Here is an 18,373-nt window from a genome sequence, read left to right on the forward strand (position 1 = left end):
AGATCACGGACTTTATAAAAAATCTGTGAATGGTATGGTATTCAAGTTGAAGATGTATAGGTTCAGCTGGTGTTGTTTTTAAATTATAAAATTATTATAAATTGGGAACTACCTCAAACCGTCCATTCTGATCGCTGCAGTCAGATGATCACCAATTCTTTTGAATAAAATTGAATTAATGTAAAAAATTCAGGAATTCAGGGTAGTATCTCAAGCCGCAGAATACGTCTTTCTTTAGCTTTGTTCCATAAGAAATGTTCCTGGCGTATGACTTCACGTGTGTGGTTTCGCAAAATATCGCATTTATGTGTAAAATTTTTAAACGCATTAGAATTTCTCGATTTAGGTGAACAATATACCAACAACTTATTAATATTAATTTAAAAAAAATCCATCAATTTTGAACGGTACAGCTATATCACTACTAATTTTCTTAACGAATAATTGAAGATATGTATAAGAACGGTATGTGGTTTTAAGTGCCTCAAGCCGTACAACACTTTCTTATTTGGCTTTATTGTACGAAAAATTTTCCTCACATGTATATTCATGTTTTAGTGAAGTGAACTAGTCATCAAAATTTATTTGTAACGTTACGTAAAAGATCGCGTTTCTACAAAAAACTCTCAAACTCTAAACACATCGAAATATCTGGACAAATGTTTAATATGCAATAGACGAACTATTGACAGCAGTTATCAGAAATAAACTTTAAAAATTTTTGATCGAAACAGTGCATGACTAAAAGTCTTCTTTACGTGAAATTGGAGAAATGAAGTTGAACGACTTATGATTTTAAGTCCCACAAGCCACACAACACGTCCTGTTATAGGTTTCTAGTACAAGAAAATTCCCGGAGATATATAATAACTTAACCTTTTAATGATTAGAATTTAAGTTTAAGACATTTTTGTACTTTTTGTAGGGCTATGCAAGTAATTTTGCTTTTACACACTTTTCTACTCTAAACTAATTCAAACATCCGAAAGAACCTTCATTAAGTTAAAGTGAATGTGAATATCGTCAATGAACATATACTGCTATATGTCGATCGAAAATGAAGTTAATAGGTTGCAGTACTGCAATATGTTCCATGGAAGATATTTGAATGGTGTATAATTGTAAGCTGTAAACAATACATATATTATTAATCACAAAATGAAAAACTCTATGCAATACAAGACTGAGTAATAACTTCAACACACCTGTGGCAACTTTTCTCTATGAAACTGACGAAATTTTGTAGTTCCAATTAAATTTACTTATTGTCTGCAGTGGAAATAAATTCCTTAACGACTTGAAAAAATCATACTTGATGTAATATATAAATCTAACAATATTAATTAATATGAAAACCATTTTTCATACAAATAATTTTTTTTACTTCAAGTAATAAATAAAAAATTAAATTCAATCCTTTAAAAGATGTTGCCGCCATTAGCGGATTGAAGTGCAATTAAGAAGTGTAAAGTAAATTTTTATTGACTGCACTAAAATTGTCTTTTAAGTGCCATTATAGAGTAATTTTCTTAATAGACAGCGAAAATCGCTGTAGTCTATCAGCAATGCCTTTCTACATCAATTGATTTACAAGGATTAATTGTCACCTTTGGGTTTCGTGATGCAATGGACTACGATGGTCGTTTATTACTTCGTTCTTTACTGGCTTAGCTGTAAAAGTGTATGTGCAATTGAAGTGACAACATCTGTTGAAGCAACACCTTTGCGCTAGGAGTCATTTGTGAAACTCACTTAATGGGATTGGCATGTATATACGTAGAGCATAACATAAATTAAAAAAACTTTTTTAATTTAGAACCTAATTTAAAATCTTTACTACAATACCACTTTGTCTTAAATGAGACACTAATATTTTCTCAATTCAATATTTATAATTTAAATGATTATTTTGAGCTATAATGAGCTTAGTTCTTAGCTAACTTTAATGTTAAAGATTTAATAACAAATCTTAACATAACAGATATTAAAATTTAATAATACCAGTAATAAAATAATTTTAAATTGACATCAGATATGTGTCCCGTAATTAGATTCTATAATTGGAATGAAGTTGAACTCGAATTGTCACTACTTCTACTATGAGAGCATGTGGTGCTATAGTGACAATATTGCTTGTAAGTCCATTGGGACAGAAGAGATTGATTATGAAATCACATCAAGTTCAGGTCATGGCTAAAAGTTATTGCTTAATTACACCATCTAAAAATTCGTTTATTAAAGTAATCGGAAGTTTCGCTTTAATTGTTGAATTGATTTGCGAAAATATGATTGGTTTGACAATTTTTTAAGTTTTTTTTATAAGTTTTTTTATATAAGTTTATTTAAATTTGTTTTTTATTGCAGTTACAGTAATATTTTAAAATTTAGTGCATTTAAACAATATACAACAACTATTTTATATGTTTTCTGACTTATAGCAAAAAGATGTAAATTGATAATTAAACAAGTAAATGAATTTGCACCATTTTTGATCCGTAATTACCTTTTTTCTACTTCTCGAAATTTCTTCTACTTCTCCTTCTTCGGAAACTCTTCAGAGTCAGAGAAAGAGGCTTCCATTACTTTTTAATTGCCTGTTTTGATTCAAGATTGATTTCAGATATTATAAATATAATGACGTTTAAGACGTATAACTAATGTGGTAGCGAGATTGTATGCAGTGCTTTTTGAACTCAAATATTTAAATAAAATATTGCTTACTGTGTAACGTCTACAAATCTCTCCATCTCTCAAAATTATTATTATTATGCTGTTTCATAAACATCAAAACAGTAACAATGTATTATAATACCCTTCCAGAAGCCCTTTTTTTAGTACAATATAACAGCACTATCTGGATTGCCCTCAGATCTATTTAATGCTTAAATCAGAAATGTTCCTAGAGGACTAAGAAAGTCAAAAAATTTTGTCGAGTCGCTTGTGCACATATCACATATAATTGCCCAAAGTAGAAATGTCCCAAGAAGTTATGACTTTGTGTAAAGAGAACTGAACAGTGTCAGAACAAATGTATAATTGTTTTATCCATGCTCTTGTTAGACACTTTCTGACAAGGACTTTACTAACGACACCCAATTTTGTCACTTGTGTAAATATCAAACAATATCCTGTAAAGACGATTACCGACACTACTGCTTGTGAAACTTTGGAAAATACTTATTCTACCGAAGAATGCTTTGAGGTGCGGCATATTTGTTCTCTTTGCAAATTAATTTCAGCTCATGTAGTTGTTTTTAGTCAAAAAAGATGCTTGAAGGTGTAAATTGAGATATCCGTCTTGGATATTAATATGTTATCTGTAAGAGTAGTATTATACATGCTTTACTCAATAGCTCTACATTTTCAGACAGTACCACTTAATCACTGAAATATCACTCAAATTTAAAATCACTTAAACTTAATCAAAAATGTAAAAGTTATTATGCTTACGTACAAAGATGTAAGAGTAACATTTCAATCACATTTTAACAGCCTTCTATACTTGCTCTTTAGTAACGTTTAGCATCCATGGTATTCATTAAGCTTTTTAATTCTGTCAGTAAACTGAACATTAAGTCTTTAAAAGTTAACATAATATACTCACTCACTCACTGTAATTATGAAATGTTTTCAATTTCCTAAATATCCATCTAAGTTGAAATGACCATATTTCCTATCTGTATTTTGCTATTTGGCCACACAAGATACTTTGTGGGTATTCACATGTTTTATGATATACTAACATATATGCGTTAAACAGTTCATGGCTAAATTTTATCGATTTTTTTACTTTTTAACTTTTTCTGTTTACTTTGTAAATATTAAAGAGGAAATAGAACTTTGAGATCCACATGAAATAAACTTAATGTTGTATTTGTCAGGGAAGTATTAAATCTAATGTAAAATTAATATACTTTTTGAGAAACTTTTTCTTAGAAAAAAGGATGTCGGATGTTTGTGTACATAAAAACGTAATTTTCACAGTATATTAACTTGTAGCTCTTGTCCCATATAATCCATATAATAGAATTTAATATTCGTATATTTTAAACAAAAATTTTCGCTTATGTTTACATATAGCATTCAATATTTTTATTTAAAATAATTTTTTTTTGTATTTTAAACTCCTACTTTCCGAGTGTACTTTTTTTAAACAAAGTATTTTCAATTTAAACATATGTTAAATTTTGTTTTGTTATAACAATAAATTATTTTATTGAGGAGATGCCAACGAGTGCAGAAGTCAATGTGTATAACTTGGTAAATACCAGCGTAATTCTTGTCTAGCTATATCAATGTTGTCGAAAAGTTTCCAATACCTCCTGTTTAATGAGTCAAAATTGCATACTGCGAATGTCATTTTCAGATCCTTAATTAGGCTGAATTGTTATCTAAAAAAAAATTATAAATCTATTTGACAGCGAAGTATATCTCTTTTTCACACCTGAACTTCTTAGAAATGTGTACATAAACAGGTATTAAGACAAATTATCTTAGATAATGACAAATTAGTTTGTCATATATTTCTTATTAAATTAAATAACAATTTAAATTAATATAAGTGTAATACATATTTGAATTAATAAAAAAAAATTCTAACCAACCATTGCTATTCCTACTAGTTAACAACAAATATTACTTTTGTGAACACTATTTGAGATAAATAAAATAGAAAACAAAAATTAGATTAACTCTACATCAGTAAACAGGCATGGCTAGCGGCCATTTTCTGTTTCTTCTTCAGAGTTAGTCAACAGAAACAAGATATATTTACCTCGATTCAGATGAGACACTACACTAAAGGCGACCAAAAACCAGGCAGGCCCTATTTTATCATAATTCGCTACTAAATCGTTTACGATCGTAGATAATATGCCAGAGTATACAATAGATATTATCCATACTTTAGTTTTCAAATTTATTCAGTATAAATTTAATCAAATGCTTAAATTCATTAATTCGCTTAATATATTTATAAATACCCAAACCTATTTCCAAAACTGCAAAAAATTCAAAATCACAGAGACTTTATGACTAAATGATTTCGTTTCGAGCTCATTCCACTGCACTAACCAACCAATCATGGTTAGATTAAAGACACAGTTAGTCTTAAATCGAAATATAAATTACATAAACCTTATTTAAATGTAATAAATATTTCAGGAATTTAATGTAAGTGACTATAAACTTCTCAGCGGGATCCATTTAGTTTAATAATTTGCTTTTCTTACGTCAAAAGTTTCCTTTGGTGTCATTGCAATTGACGTCTTTCTCAAGTAATTTCAATACAAATTGTGAAAATTAAGAGTTTCTATCGTGCTGATTATTAACATTACATTGTAAAATGTAGATTAGGTTTCAAGGTGACGGACTAAAATCATTAACATTAATGTCAAATGTAACTAGATACATTCACTGTAGCGAATAATTAGTTAGTATAAATCTAATAAAGTGTAAATGAGAAAGTCAATTTATTATTATTTTGTACATTCTATAAATACTAAATTTTAGCAGAATTAAGTCATTAATTTTATAAAATAATACCAAGACTACTGTTGATGGATATTTGGAAATATTCGAAACAGGTAAATGGTCGGCCAAAAATTAAATTGATGAATAAATAATAAAATTTTATTATTGTAATTTACTATTATAAAAAATATTAAGAAACGAATAAAAGAAAAAGTAAACAAAGAATTTGCCTCTAAAATAAAGTACTGCTACTGAAAAGATACTGATGTGTCTAAAGGACTAAACAATATTAATAATATTACAATATTATTACAGATACTGAGGTAGAAACTGCAAAGTCCTACACAACCAATGCAAGAACCATGAATTGAAGAAGAACAATGGAGCATGAATTGATGTATAAAAATTATTTACACAACGACATCTGTAACTATATCTATATTATAATAGAGTTTGTCTTAATTTGATAAATGAAGTTTCATGATCTGCCCAAGTGGGCAGAATACATAAATATATTCATTTTAATTATATATATATACTTAAATATAGATATATACATACATATTAACTCATTACATACGCACACAAACAAGCCATGAAACGAGCTGCCATATCGATGACCTTTTTGTGGACTAGAACATAGTACGCTCCATTCTCTCATAACACTAAAGGAGAACTAGAATAAGAAGGATTACTGGGATAATATACCAAGATTAACATTATCAAAATCACTTTGTAGTACCTAAAATAATAAGAAATACCAGAATTCTATGAACGTATCAAAAGAAAAACATAGTATCATCCTAACAGAGCACTGTAAAATAATATACCATCTTACAAGACTGGATATAATAACGAATGCAAACTGTAGATTCTGCGAAGAGAATGAGGAGTCGGCCACACATGTACTGTTAAAATGCCCTGCGCTAATGCACATACGGAATATGCTCCTGGGAATGTATATTCTTACGGAAGAGCCAATAAGACTCTGTAAAGTAGGTTCTATACTACATTTTATTGACGCAACCGGAGCTTACAGATCTACTCTAAACCCAAAAGAGGACGTAGTGATACATCCTTTAACAATAATAATAATAACTCATTACATTAATATATACATATAACCACATTAGTATAAACTTATTACATTAACATATTAACTAAAGGAAATCGTATTAAAAATATTTGTGCAAGAACTATTTTAAGAATCACAGAAACAATACTCACAACCATGGTTGTCAAGAAGATGAATACATATCACCTCAATGTATCTTTAAATACACGTTTGCAATTTTTCAAATTACAAGATTAAAATTATTAAATGCTCAAAAACAAAGAAATCAGCATAATTTTACAACTTAATGGGAAAAATATGAAAATTATTTACAAAGACATTTATTCTGATTTATATGGGTAAGAATATCAATTACTGAATATGATTTCATTCATAGATATGGTTGATAGTTCAGAGTAAGAAAAGGAATTTTACAGTTTAGTTTTATTTAAAGCATATAAAAAAAAGTAAATCATATTTCCTTGTACATTTTTATATTTTTAAAAAACAAATTTTTATTTTAAAAGGAATTCATTTAAAACACAAAAAAGACAATTTAAAATTCACTCCGAAATTTAAAACCCACTTTTATGAACTTAAGTTGCACACTTTCTTGAACAAAATGAAAAGCTGAGAAGAACACTTTTCACTAGAAGCATGTAGTTATATATATATATATATATATGTAGGTATGCAGATATACAATTCTATATTTTTAATTTAATTAGGGTTTAACCTCGTTTTAGTTTGTAACAATTCACACTCCGTAGCCACAATTAGCATTCGCACTTTATTACTGCATTTCATTTAAGAGTAAATATCTTCATTTCTAGGACTGCCAACATTTTCTGTTTGCATTTTTATTGTACCAATTAACTAAGTTATAAGGACTAAACCATTTAACATGTAGTATTTCGTTTTATTTTAACTTTGAAGCACCGATGTAGTAAAGGAAAGATTCATTAAACATTTATTTAAAAATTTAAGTGGGAGAACATTTTTCAAACCTAAAAAAATTTAATGAATTCTAAACAAAATCATACTTAACTGGTTTTATTAAAACTGTAATTAAAATTATATATAACACATAATTTTTGCTAAATTTAATTAAAAAATTTGAGTGGTTTTTTCATAACATCACTAATTAAAATTACTATAAGATTCTGATTCTCCAGATACCTTGAATTAAAGAAAAATTTTTCATTAACCCATATGTCCACATATGTCCGCTTAGTTCTTGTTGTATAAAGACACACATTTGTAAGCTTTTTACATTGATTACGCTAATAGAAGCTACACTCAGCATCTTATAGTAACTACCAAATGACCCATTCTTTTGCAATCGGGACAAGTTAACACCTATTCTACGCAGAGTCGACAATATCACCTGTAACTTGAAAAAATCAGCCAAATTAGAGGTGAAATTAGGCGTTTGTAAAAGAAAGGTCTAAATGCTGTTTAGTAGTTCACCTGTAACTTCACCCAAACCCTATTATTAGAATTTAATATATATATATCTTTATATATATATGCTAAATTATTAGATTTAGAACAGGTTATCACCTGTACTACGTAAAAGTGACAATATCACTTCTAACTTGCAAAAATTAACCAAATTAGATGTGAAGGAGCTAGTAGACGTTTGTAAAAGAAAGGTCGAAGTGCTGTTTACTAGTTCATTTGGAATTTCACACAATGTCAAATCTGAAATTTATGATTCGCACATGCACTTCTGTTATTTAATATTAGAATTTAGTATATATTCCTATACACATATATACTAAACTAATTGCAATTTTATATTATGTTAATCTATGAAGTATGCTCGATTTATGTTTGGAGGTTATGTTAATTAACATTTTAAACTAAAGCTTTTCTTACTTAATTTTAAAAGAAAATGTATTGCGTTTATATATATAGTTTGGTGAGATATTATATCATAAATACATATTTACTTAACTTACCATACATCAAACACTATTTAATCAAATTTTTAATTTCAGTCTTAAGAATTTAGAAAATTTAATGAAATTTAATGATGGAAACTAATTTTCGTTGAACAAAATTTAGTCAGATTTTTAATTTCAGTCCAGAGAGATTATGAACAAAATACTTTAAACTTTGAAAAGCATAAAGAAACATTTGCTTCAAAAAAATGAATCAAATAATTCATTGCATCCAAATGTGCTCAAATTCAAAAGACTATAGATGAAATAAAAAGCTAATTTGAAAGAAAAATAAAAAAAATATGAAAAAAATAATACTGTACGTATTTTAAGAGATAATGGAAAAATTCATGAATTCATTAACATTACAAAAAAACTCACAGAAAAAATGTTTAAATTAAAAACAAAAAGCTTATCCGGTTTTGGCTTTATTACTGCTGGATATTTGTTTTCTCGTAACTATTTCAAGCACTAATAAAAATTCTGAACTCAACTGCAAAAATAAATATCATCTCATTAGATTGGATTTTAAAGAAAATATTCGACATTTTACCAAATACTAGCAGCCTTTGAAAAAAAGAAAATATTCAGAAATTTTCTAAGGCATCTGGCATGCGTTTGAGAAAGTAAGCCATCACAAACTGATTACACAGTTCAAATGCTACTACAGAAGTCAACACAAAACTTCACAGCTATAATAAATTATTGTTTTAATGCAGTTTACAAGCCACAATTTTAGTGTATCTTCCAAATGACGTCAGAACTGCCCCTTCTGTCCACATTACGCATCTACACCCCTTTATTAATGCAGACGCTATCATGTCAAGTTAAGTCTTTACATCAATGGCTCTCAACTTTTTTTGACCCAGGATTATTGTGATATTTTTGTTTCTAGTAGAGACCACAAGAATAATAAACTGTATGAATATTTCAATATGCTTTATGCATCTCTAGTATAATGTATAAGCAATTATAGGTAGTTCATTATAAGGGCTATAAAATAGGTATGTAACTACTTAGAAATTTTTTGTGGTTATTTTCTGTTAAGTGAAGTCTAAGTAAACAAACTACAAGCTATTTATCCATATGTATTAACTTTGATTCACGGACCATTCTTCACCATATCGCATGGTGTTACCCTTTTACACCAACCTGAGTGTATATAAAAGAGAATAGTATCTGAAGATCTATATTTACGATGTTTGTCATGTTCTCCTACATTATCCGCATTAAATTTAGATACATATGCGTTATAGAAATATCAAAATATTCTATATTTTCTTAAAAACACTCTTAATCGTATTAAAGAATAAATTTTTTATTTAAAACTCAATTTCTTTCCAATGAAAAATTTATTGAAAATTCAGACATTGTGGAGTATCACAAACTAATATTAATTTTAAAGTAATTTTTCTGCACTTTTATATAAATATTTGAATCTACTATACAAAATTTAGAAGTACTGCCAATTTCACATCAAAGCCAATACATTTATTGAACGCTAAAAGTTAGGAAAGCATTTATTATTCGTTCAATATGCAAACCAATTTTGCATATAATATTGGTTTTAACACATAGAGATTTTTTCTAGAAGAAAAGGCAATCAACTTGAATATCGCATATGTGTAATATAAGTACAAAAAGCTCAATATGTGTATTTCAATTTATAGTAAGAGCTTATACATCATATAACTTTTTATATTTCGACATGCATCTGTGTGTTAGATCTAACTACAACCCATGCTGAATTATTGAGCTAAGACCACAATGAGTTTTTAATAATATGTTTCTGTGTTCACTTTGAGTTTTTTAGATTTTAGATTAGATTCACGTGCACTATTTTTAACTCGAGTAACTTCAAACAATATTTTTCAATTTTATTGAAAAGTGTTATTTTCAATTAAATTCTTAGCCGTATTTCACAGAACACAATCTCAAACTATTAGCAAATATAAAATCCACCGCTCATAGAAGAAAAAGCATTTGGTATGATTGAATTTATTATCCATACATACACGGCTACGCTCTCCTTATTGGAGTTTTTCTATTCGAAATTTCACTTTTGGATGTGAGCTTTTCTGATTTAAATTTCATATGAACGTCATACATAGGCCAAGCAATTAACATCAAAGGCTATAACTAAAGAGGATTTTTCACAGCATATTGGATATATCGATCTACCAAGCATATTTAAACGGCTTTTGAGTTCTAAAATATGCTTAAATTTAGAAGTTTAAAATGTTATAGAAATTTATATCTAGGCAAAATGTATGATATTAAAATTCGAAAAATTTGAAATAGATGAATATATAGAAAAATAACTCATTTCAATACAGCAATAACAAACGTAACTCATTACTGGCTATTGAACTAAACACCCAACACCTTATTGGCGAAGCATAGGCAGACTGAAAATTTGTGCATTACGTTCTTCATTTTACCAAAAATTAACTGTGAATTAATATATATATTTAAGCCATAAATAAGTAAATAAAGTTGGACACATTTTATAATAACAAATCGTTTACAGATGGTAATACATTTTGTAACTACGAAAATTGCAGTAAATAAAGCAACTTATCATTGCAATCAAATTTTTATTGAAATTTTCTACTTGGATCTTGTCATTAGATATGAAATCCACAATTTAACTGTTCTTCATATCAATGTTCTCCTATAACACTGATTTGTTCTAAAGATATTTCCCATGACTTATCGGTACATAGCTGGCAATATCACGACCATTACTTGACGGGTGTTCATTTTCAAAGCGGTTCATTTTTTTTGTTTGTATCTTATTTTCATGGTATTCAAAAAAGTACCCACCAGACCAAATTCACAGCATATAGTCACATTTTAAGGATACAAGAATCTTTCTATAGGTAGTTGTGGGCTGGTATTACTACAATATTTACAATAATGTTTGCTGATATATTCACGAAGCAGAAAATGAGCTTTCATCACAGCCGAAATTTCGATACATAAAAACTTCAACGAAATGCTGTTGGTCAAACAGTCAAACAATATATGTTCTACGCTATTCTATCTTATGAAAACATTGTAAATATTTTAAACGGCTCTAAAGTGGAATGGGTAAAAGTAACAGATTACATAAAAAATTGTGCAACATACCAATCTTATTTAATATCAGAATATAACAATTAATGGAGTCTAATATATATTCTATATCTTGTCTTTTATTTATAAAGTGTATTTATTAGTTTACTACTGTATTTACTATTTGTACTACTACTTCTACTACTACTATTATACTATACTATTATATTATTATACTACTATTACATTTACTATTACACTGTTATACATTATAGTATAAGTCGACGGACAACAAGTGTCACAGTCGCTTTTTTGATTATATTAATTTATTTGTTATTAAATCTCTTAGCTCGCCATTTTTTTTATATATAAAACTATTTCTAGATTGTAACTGTCACAAAATAATGGTATAACAATATATACATGCATTGAAATATTCCTAAGCTATTTGAATGAAACGTTATTAATATATTTGTGATTCTTTGATTAAAAATAGACACATTTTTTGTAAGTTGTGTTACGATAAATATTAAAAATAGAGCTCTTAAACTGAATGATATCTGTCATGTACCGACAAATTTTGGTTTAACAGAGGTATGTCTATAAAAACAAGCAAGAATTTTAAAAGATCGAATTCCTCAGAATAAATATAGGAATTGTATAGGAAAATTTCATTGATATAATAAACTTTGTAATATTCAGAAAGCCTACACTAAAGCATTGTTAACTAATGGTTGAATATGGTTCAATTAAATTTAGAACTTTATAATACTACTCTTTATACGCACATAAAAGCAAGTACATCGGTGCGTATGAGTAACTTTTTTCAATTTATTAGCCCATGATTGTAAGTATTATCTTAAAACCTTAGTCAGTCTTTAGTATAAGTACCATAAGATTTATGTAATCATTAAAATCGAAAGTATCGAAACATATGTTTAAAATTATTCCCGATAATATTACTAAGTATTTTCCTAATCCATTATTTTTATTTGGAATTCAAAAACTATTCAATGTTTTTGAACCACAGAAGTCAACAGAATACTGAATAAATCCCATATTAAAAAATATGTATATTTTTCTTATTCTCTATTAAAATCCCCTATGCTACAAATGGATACACTCGACCATTGTCCTCAATAAAATACAAACGACGAAGAAGTATAGAAACACGTAAATTTTTTGCTGACGTATTCAACTTTTTTTTTTTGTTTGCACAACAATCAAAAAGTTTATCAGTAACATTTTTTCCTAAATCTATTTGGAATGCAATATAGCGTCAAGCAAAACACATACGTGCATACTCAGATATATTTTTTTTAAATACATATATAAATATTTGTACTTATATACATACAGATATGTTTGAATATATAACAAATGCACTTTCCATTCGGAATTCAAGATTAGAAGCTTAATTTTTCTTCTGCTTGGTTTTTCTCGATTTTATATATTGCTTTAGTGGTTTATGTGTTCCTTGACTCTAAAAGGCACACACAGCTCCATGTGGGTTTTGGTATTTTAGCGAAAACGTCAGAGTCCTTTCATTTGTTGGTTTAAAGGTTGTGTTTTGGGATTGTAATATTTACACAGCCTTTGTATTGATAGAAAATTTATTTTAGTCTATTTATATGTGTAATTTATTCTTCATTAAGAAATATTCAGTTTTGCTGAAACCATATGTTTCGTGCGAAATATTATTATTCCAAATAGTTTCATTTCAATATATGAAAATTACTCCTAAATTGAATATATGAGAAGTACAGAGGCAAAGAAAAATATAAATAGTTCATTTGTAGAATTGAAAATTAAGTATAATATTAAGCCCATTTGTTCTTTAATTTTCATACACCATTTTTTATTCATTTATTCAAACTAAAGTGAAAGACACTTCCATTTTTGAATGAAGTACATTCAATTTGAAGTTAGCACTGTATTACGCATATAAAGTGGAACTGTATAAGTCAAAAAATAAAAAATGTGAATTTTTCCAAAATTCTGCAGTGTTTCCTTACTCAATTAAGCTTAAATTTCTTAGTTTGAGTATTTAAAATTCCGAAAACAGACCCAAGAATTTTATTCAACTTTCATTTACAGTATACCAAGCAATTGGATTATTTTCTTAGTGACATTATTAACGAATGCAGCTTGAATATTAAGGAAGAGATGATTGCGTCAAATAATACATTTATAAGATATATTACATACTATTAGGTTGTTCGGAAAGTAGTTTCATTTTTTTTTTTGTGTGGAAATGAAAGACAGTTTTCGTATAATAAACAAATACTTTATTAAATTATATATTGGTCGTTCTTGGGATGTAAAGGGCTTCGTGATGCACAATTTATAGCCTCTCCGACTCAAATGTCAACCTCTCCTTCACGTGGAGCATCCTGTTATCACTGATAAGGCTCTGGCGACCGAGCACACGGCGGGATATCCGTGCAACACCAGCTTAAAGGAGGAAATTCATATAGCAGCAGAGATTTGGAGGTAATCTCGGACGACAACGAATTTTACAAACTTTGTCTATAAGGTAGCAGCCCTACCACCGAGAAAGGGAGCCGTGGGCTAATAACTTGCGGTTCTTGAATAGAACCAGATTCCAGCACTAACAAGAAAGAAAAATAATGTATTGACGAATTTTTTGGCAATAATATAATATTAATATAAATTTGAAGTACATAAAATGTTCTTTGTAATTAGACTAAATTTATACTTTTGTTAAAATATAAATATGTCCTAATAATAATATAATTGGCTGTTCTGGTCCAACATCTTTTTTTATCTTTCCGGAAATAGCATAATTCCACCGTTCATAAAATTTTTTGTCTTTGCTGGCAAAAAAGTAAATACAATTACATCCTCTCTCGAGAAAAAAAGCAATTACCTTCCGAACAACCTACTACATTTAACATGGATGTGTAATTTAATTTAACATGTTAAAACACAGATGATTAATGCTTTAGGCTGTTAAGCATTGAAAGTATTATATGAGATATTGAGTTCTCCATTGATGAGATCAGTACAGTACCGATTTGAATCAAACTCAAGCTGTGGCTGTAGCATGAAGTACAAAAATTGCATTTAAAGAAACTATTATTTTAGAAAATGAAACTGAGTTCAACAGAGCAGAGATAAAGAGGCAGGGCTAATTATAAAACAAAGAAAATCAAGTGCTATAAACGGATGGAACTACATTTATTTAAATCTTATTACCTTACTAAAACGAAAGTATTTGCAATCTCAAAAACCTGCTATGTCACAACGAACATGAACCTTTAAAAATAAGAAGATCGCTATAAAAGCTATGACAATGTTCACTTATCACTTACGAATGTTCACTTATAAGATAACAGTTCCAGGGTACGGCTAGTTTGAGTAAGTGGTACTGCGAGTGCCATGCTACCCGTAAACAGTTAGCTAGCATGTTTCGATTCTTCGATGCAATTTCACGCGCTAGATTCCTGGGAAATAGTAACAGAAATTCTCTTTATATATATATGACCTAAAACATGAAATCTTATTTTTTTCTGTGGTTTGTATTGATTTGTATTCTATTAAATAATTTTAAGAATAAAAAAAAACTGATTTATTTTGCTAAAGTACTAACATCAAATAATATTCTATTTATTAATAAAAAATGCTCAATTTATTCACTAATATTTTCTGTCGAATATAAGCAATTTAATATCTAGTAAATATATTGCAGGAAAAAAGAAAATAGCTTTTCATTTCATTTTATACCAAAACTGAGTCATTGAAAAATTCTGTGCATGCATCAAAACAATCCTAAGTAAATAATATGTGCCTTCCTTTACAAAGATATTTAAACTTGTAGAAGAGATTTTAAAAATTGTTTACTGTTCTTATTATAGAACATCTTTAACTTAAATATTTAACAACTTCAATAAAAAATAAATCTTCAAAGGAAGATGGTAAACAATTTATTTTATTTTATATAAAATTATTCTTTAAGAAATTAAATAAGTAATACCATTGGAGACTATATGAATATTTTGTAAATGGTAGAAAAATTTTACATTACGTAAAAATTTAATGGTAAACGAAAAAAATGGAAGTAAGTTTTGTTTTAGCCATTACTGTAGGTGTAGAAGTAGAAAGTAGAAGAAAAAATAAATAAACTCTTCGAATCAAAAGTGACTCTTTTTGCTTTTTCACAACAAGAACTTAAGGATGAAGTACTTTTAAAAAGGTGTAAATGGTGTGAAGGCTTTTATTATAATATATTTTCATACTGGACAACACTTAAAATAAGAATATATAATATGCCACATTACTTATGATACTGAAATACATTCTTATATTTACAAGGCCATCAACCAAATCAAGCTGTAGGGGAATTATTGAGGATATAACATAATTAAGAAAATACTATCTCCTTACTACATTCGTAAAAGGACATTCGATAAACGATGAGGATTGTCAAGGTATATTGAAGGACATAAGTATTATCAGGCCTATGATTACAAGTGATTACTATCAGGGTTTTCGATTGTTGACAATATTTAAGTAAGAAAAGCAATTAGTCCCGCTTTGGATAAGTAGAGAGATTAGTTAGCCTGGATACCACGAGAATACTCCAGCAAGGCATAAATATGGTGTTGTGTCTCCAACCGCTAAAGATGTTAATTCAGAATTTTGTTGCCAAAAAGCTTACAATTGCAGTTTAGAGTTCTGGTTACTGATATGCGATCACCTACATATCATATAACATCATCCTTCGACTTTAAAATGAAAATTCATTTCCAGATCAAAACCAGATCACAAATTCATAACACAACTCTCAAGTAGCCATATACACAATAGCTTAATGGTATCAAAGCATATATCTATTCGCAGAATTTGCAGATTAGACAGTTACAGTGAGCCTGATTGCTATGGTGTTTTTTAAGTTGAGAAATAAACGATCAATAAAGGATAATGCATGTCAATATTATTTGACCTTTATATGTCACTATCTTAGCAAACATTTAGACGATTATGACGAAACCTAAATCCAGAACGGTAAAATCGAGAATTTTAATAAAATATCATTTGTTAGGTTCCTTGGCATAAAAATATCTAAGTTAACGATATATCGGATGATATAGCCAAGAATGAAATTTTTGAACTGTATTGATAACATCATCATTATACAAACCCCAACTTCTGCACTATTTAAGGACATCAGTTAAATAAGCCTTATGTAAAATAAATTTTAATTAAACAAAAGAAATGTGAAAATCAAATAACTGTAATTATGATTGGTTATTTCATGCATATTAATTTCAATAAAATTTTTTATTATATTATAATTAATTTTTAATTATATTAATTTTTAATTTTTTGTAAATAATATTTTTTTTTTGAGACTGCAAGTACTCGTGCCCTGCCAAATTTGAAGCTCAGAATCAGTGTTCGTTAGCCAACTGACCCAAAGCCGTACTTCATTTGAATGTTCTGACTTGGAGTTTTGTTAATTTGCTGCAAAAGTTTATTAACAAATTCACTTGCTGTATTATATTAGCACGAAATCATACACCATCTATATAATTGTTAAATTAATTAATTATATTTATATTTTTGATTGTTAAATTTCAATACTTTTCTTTTCTAGAGGCATTTTGCAAGAGATTATGTAAGTACATTATGAAAGTCTAGTATCAACAGAAAAGAAGAAATTATTTACGAATAATTTAATATAAGGAAATAATTCTAAGGCAACTGATGATAGATATTTGGTAGTACTCGAAACAGCTATATGGTAAGCCAAAAATTCAATTTATTAAAATAATATAAAAATAAAAAAAAAAATTATTTTTATTGTTGTGGTAGTTCACTAATTTTAATTAAATTAAAATTTAAGCTTCACATTTGGCATGACCCGAGTACGATTCCTGGTACTTGCAGTCTCAAAAAAAAAATTATTTACGAATAATTAAATAAAAGAAATAGTTCCAAGACCACTGATGATAGGAATTTGGCAATACTCGAAACAAATGTATGATCAGCCAAAAATCCAATTATTTAAAATAATATAAAAATGAGTTTTTGTTGTTATAGTTCACTACTGTTCGAAAAAAAACCTCTTTTTTAAAATTTTAAATAAATATTTTTCACAAAATTAAATATTTGTTATAAATGATTTTAATTACTAAGATGAGTTCAAACAAGAATTTAGTTGTAAAATTTGAAACATATCGCGTAACACCATTATATTCCATATACCAAGTACTAAAATTCAAATTTAAATTAAATACCTTGAAAATTGGAAGTCGTTATTAGCAACATACCATACATTAAGACTGAAAAGTTTTCGGAAATTCTCATTTAAAATTCGCGCGCTGTATATTTTTCGATATTTTAAGTTTATGTAGTTTGGCAGCACTGTCCTTAATTAATATGACAAAAATGAGCTCGATCTGTCAGACAGTTCGTTTACGGCAGCTGTTGAAACCAGTTCACCTCAGTAGTGCGTTGCGAAATGTCTTCGACGGTCGTACGACCGTCCTGGAAGGCTTTGTACCACTCATAAACTTGAGTTTTCGATAAAACTGATTCCCCATAAGCCTTTTGTAGCATTCGCAACGATTCTGCACACGAAATTTCGTTCGAAACACAAAATTTGATGCAAACTCTTTGTTCAATATTTTTTTCCATTGTTTTTTTCGCAACGCCCTACTGAGGTGAACTGGTTTCAACAGCTGCCGTAAACGAACTGTCTGACAGATCGCGCTCATTTTTGGCATAGTAATTAAGGACAGTGCTGCCAAACTACATAAACTTAAAATATCGGAAAATATACAGCGCGCGAATTTTAAATGAGAATTTCCGAAAGCTT

This window comes from Teleopsis dalmanni, chromosome 1, assembly GCF_002237135.1.
Source record: "Teleopsis dalmanni isolate 2A chromosome 1, ASM223713v2, whole genome shotgun sequence".
NCBI lineage: Eukaryota > Metazoa > Arthropoda > Insecta > Diptera > Diopsidae > Teleopsis > Teleopsis dalmanni.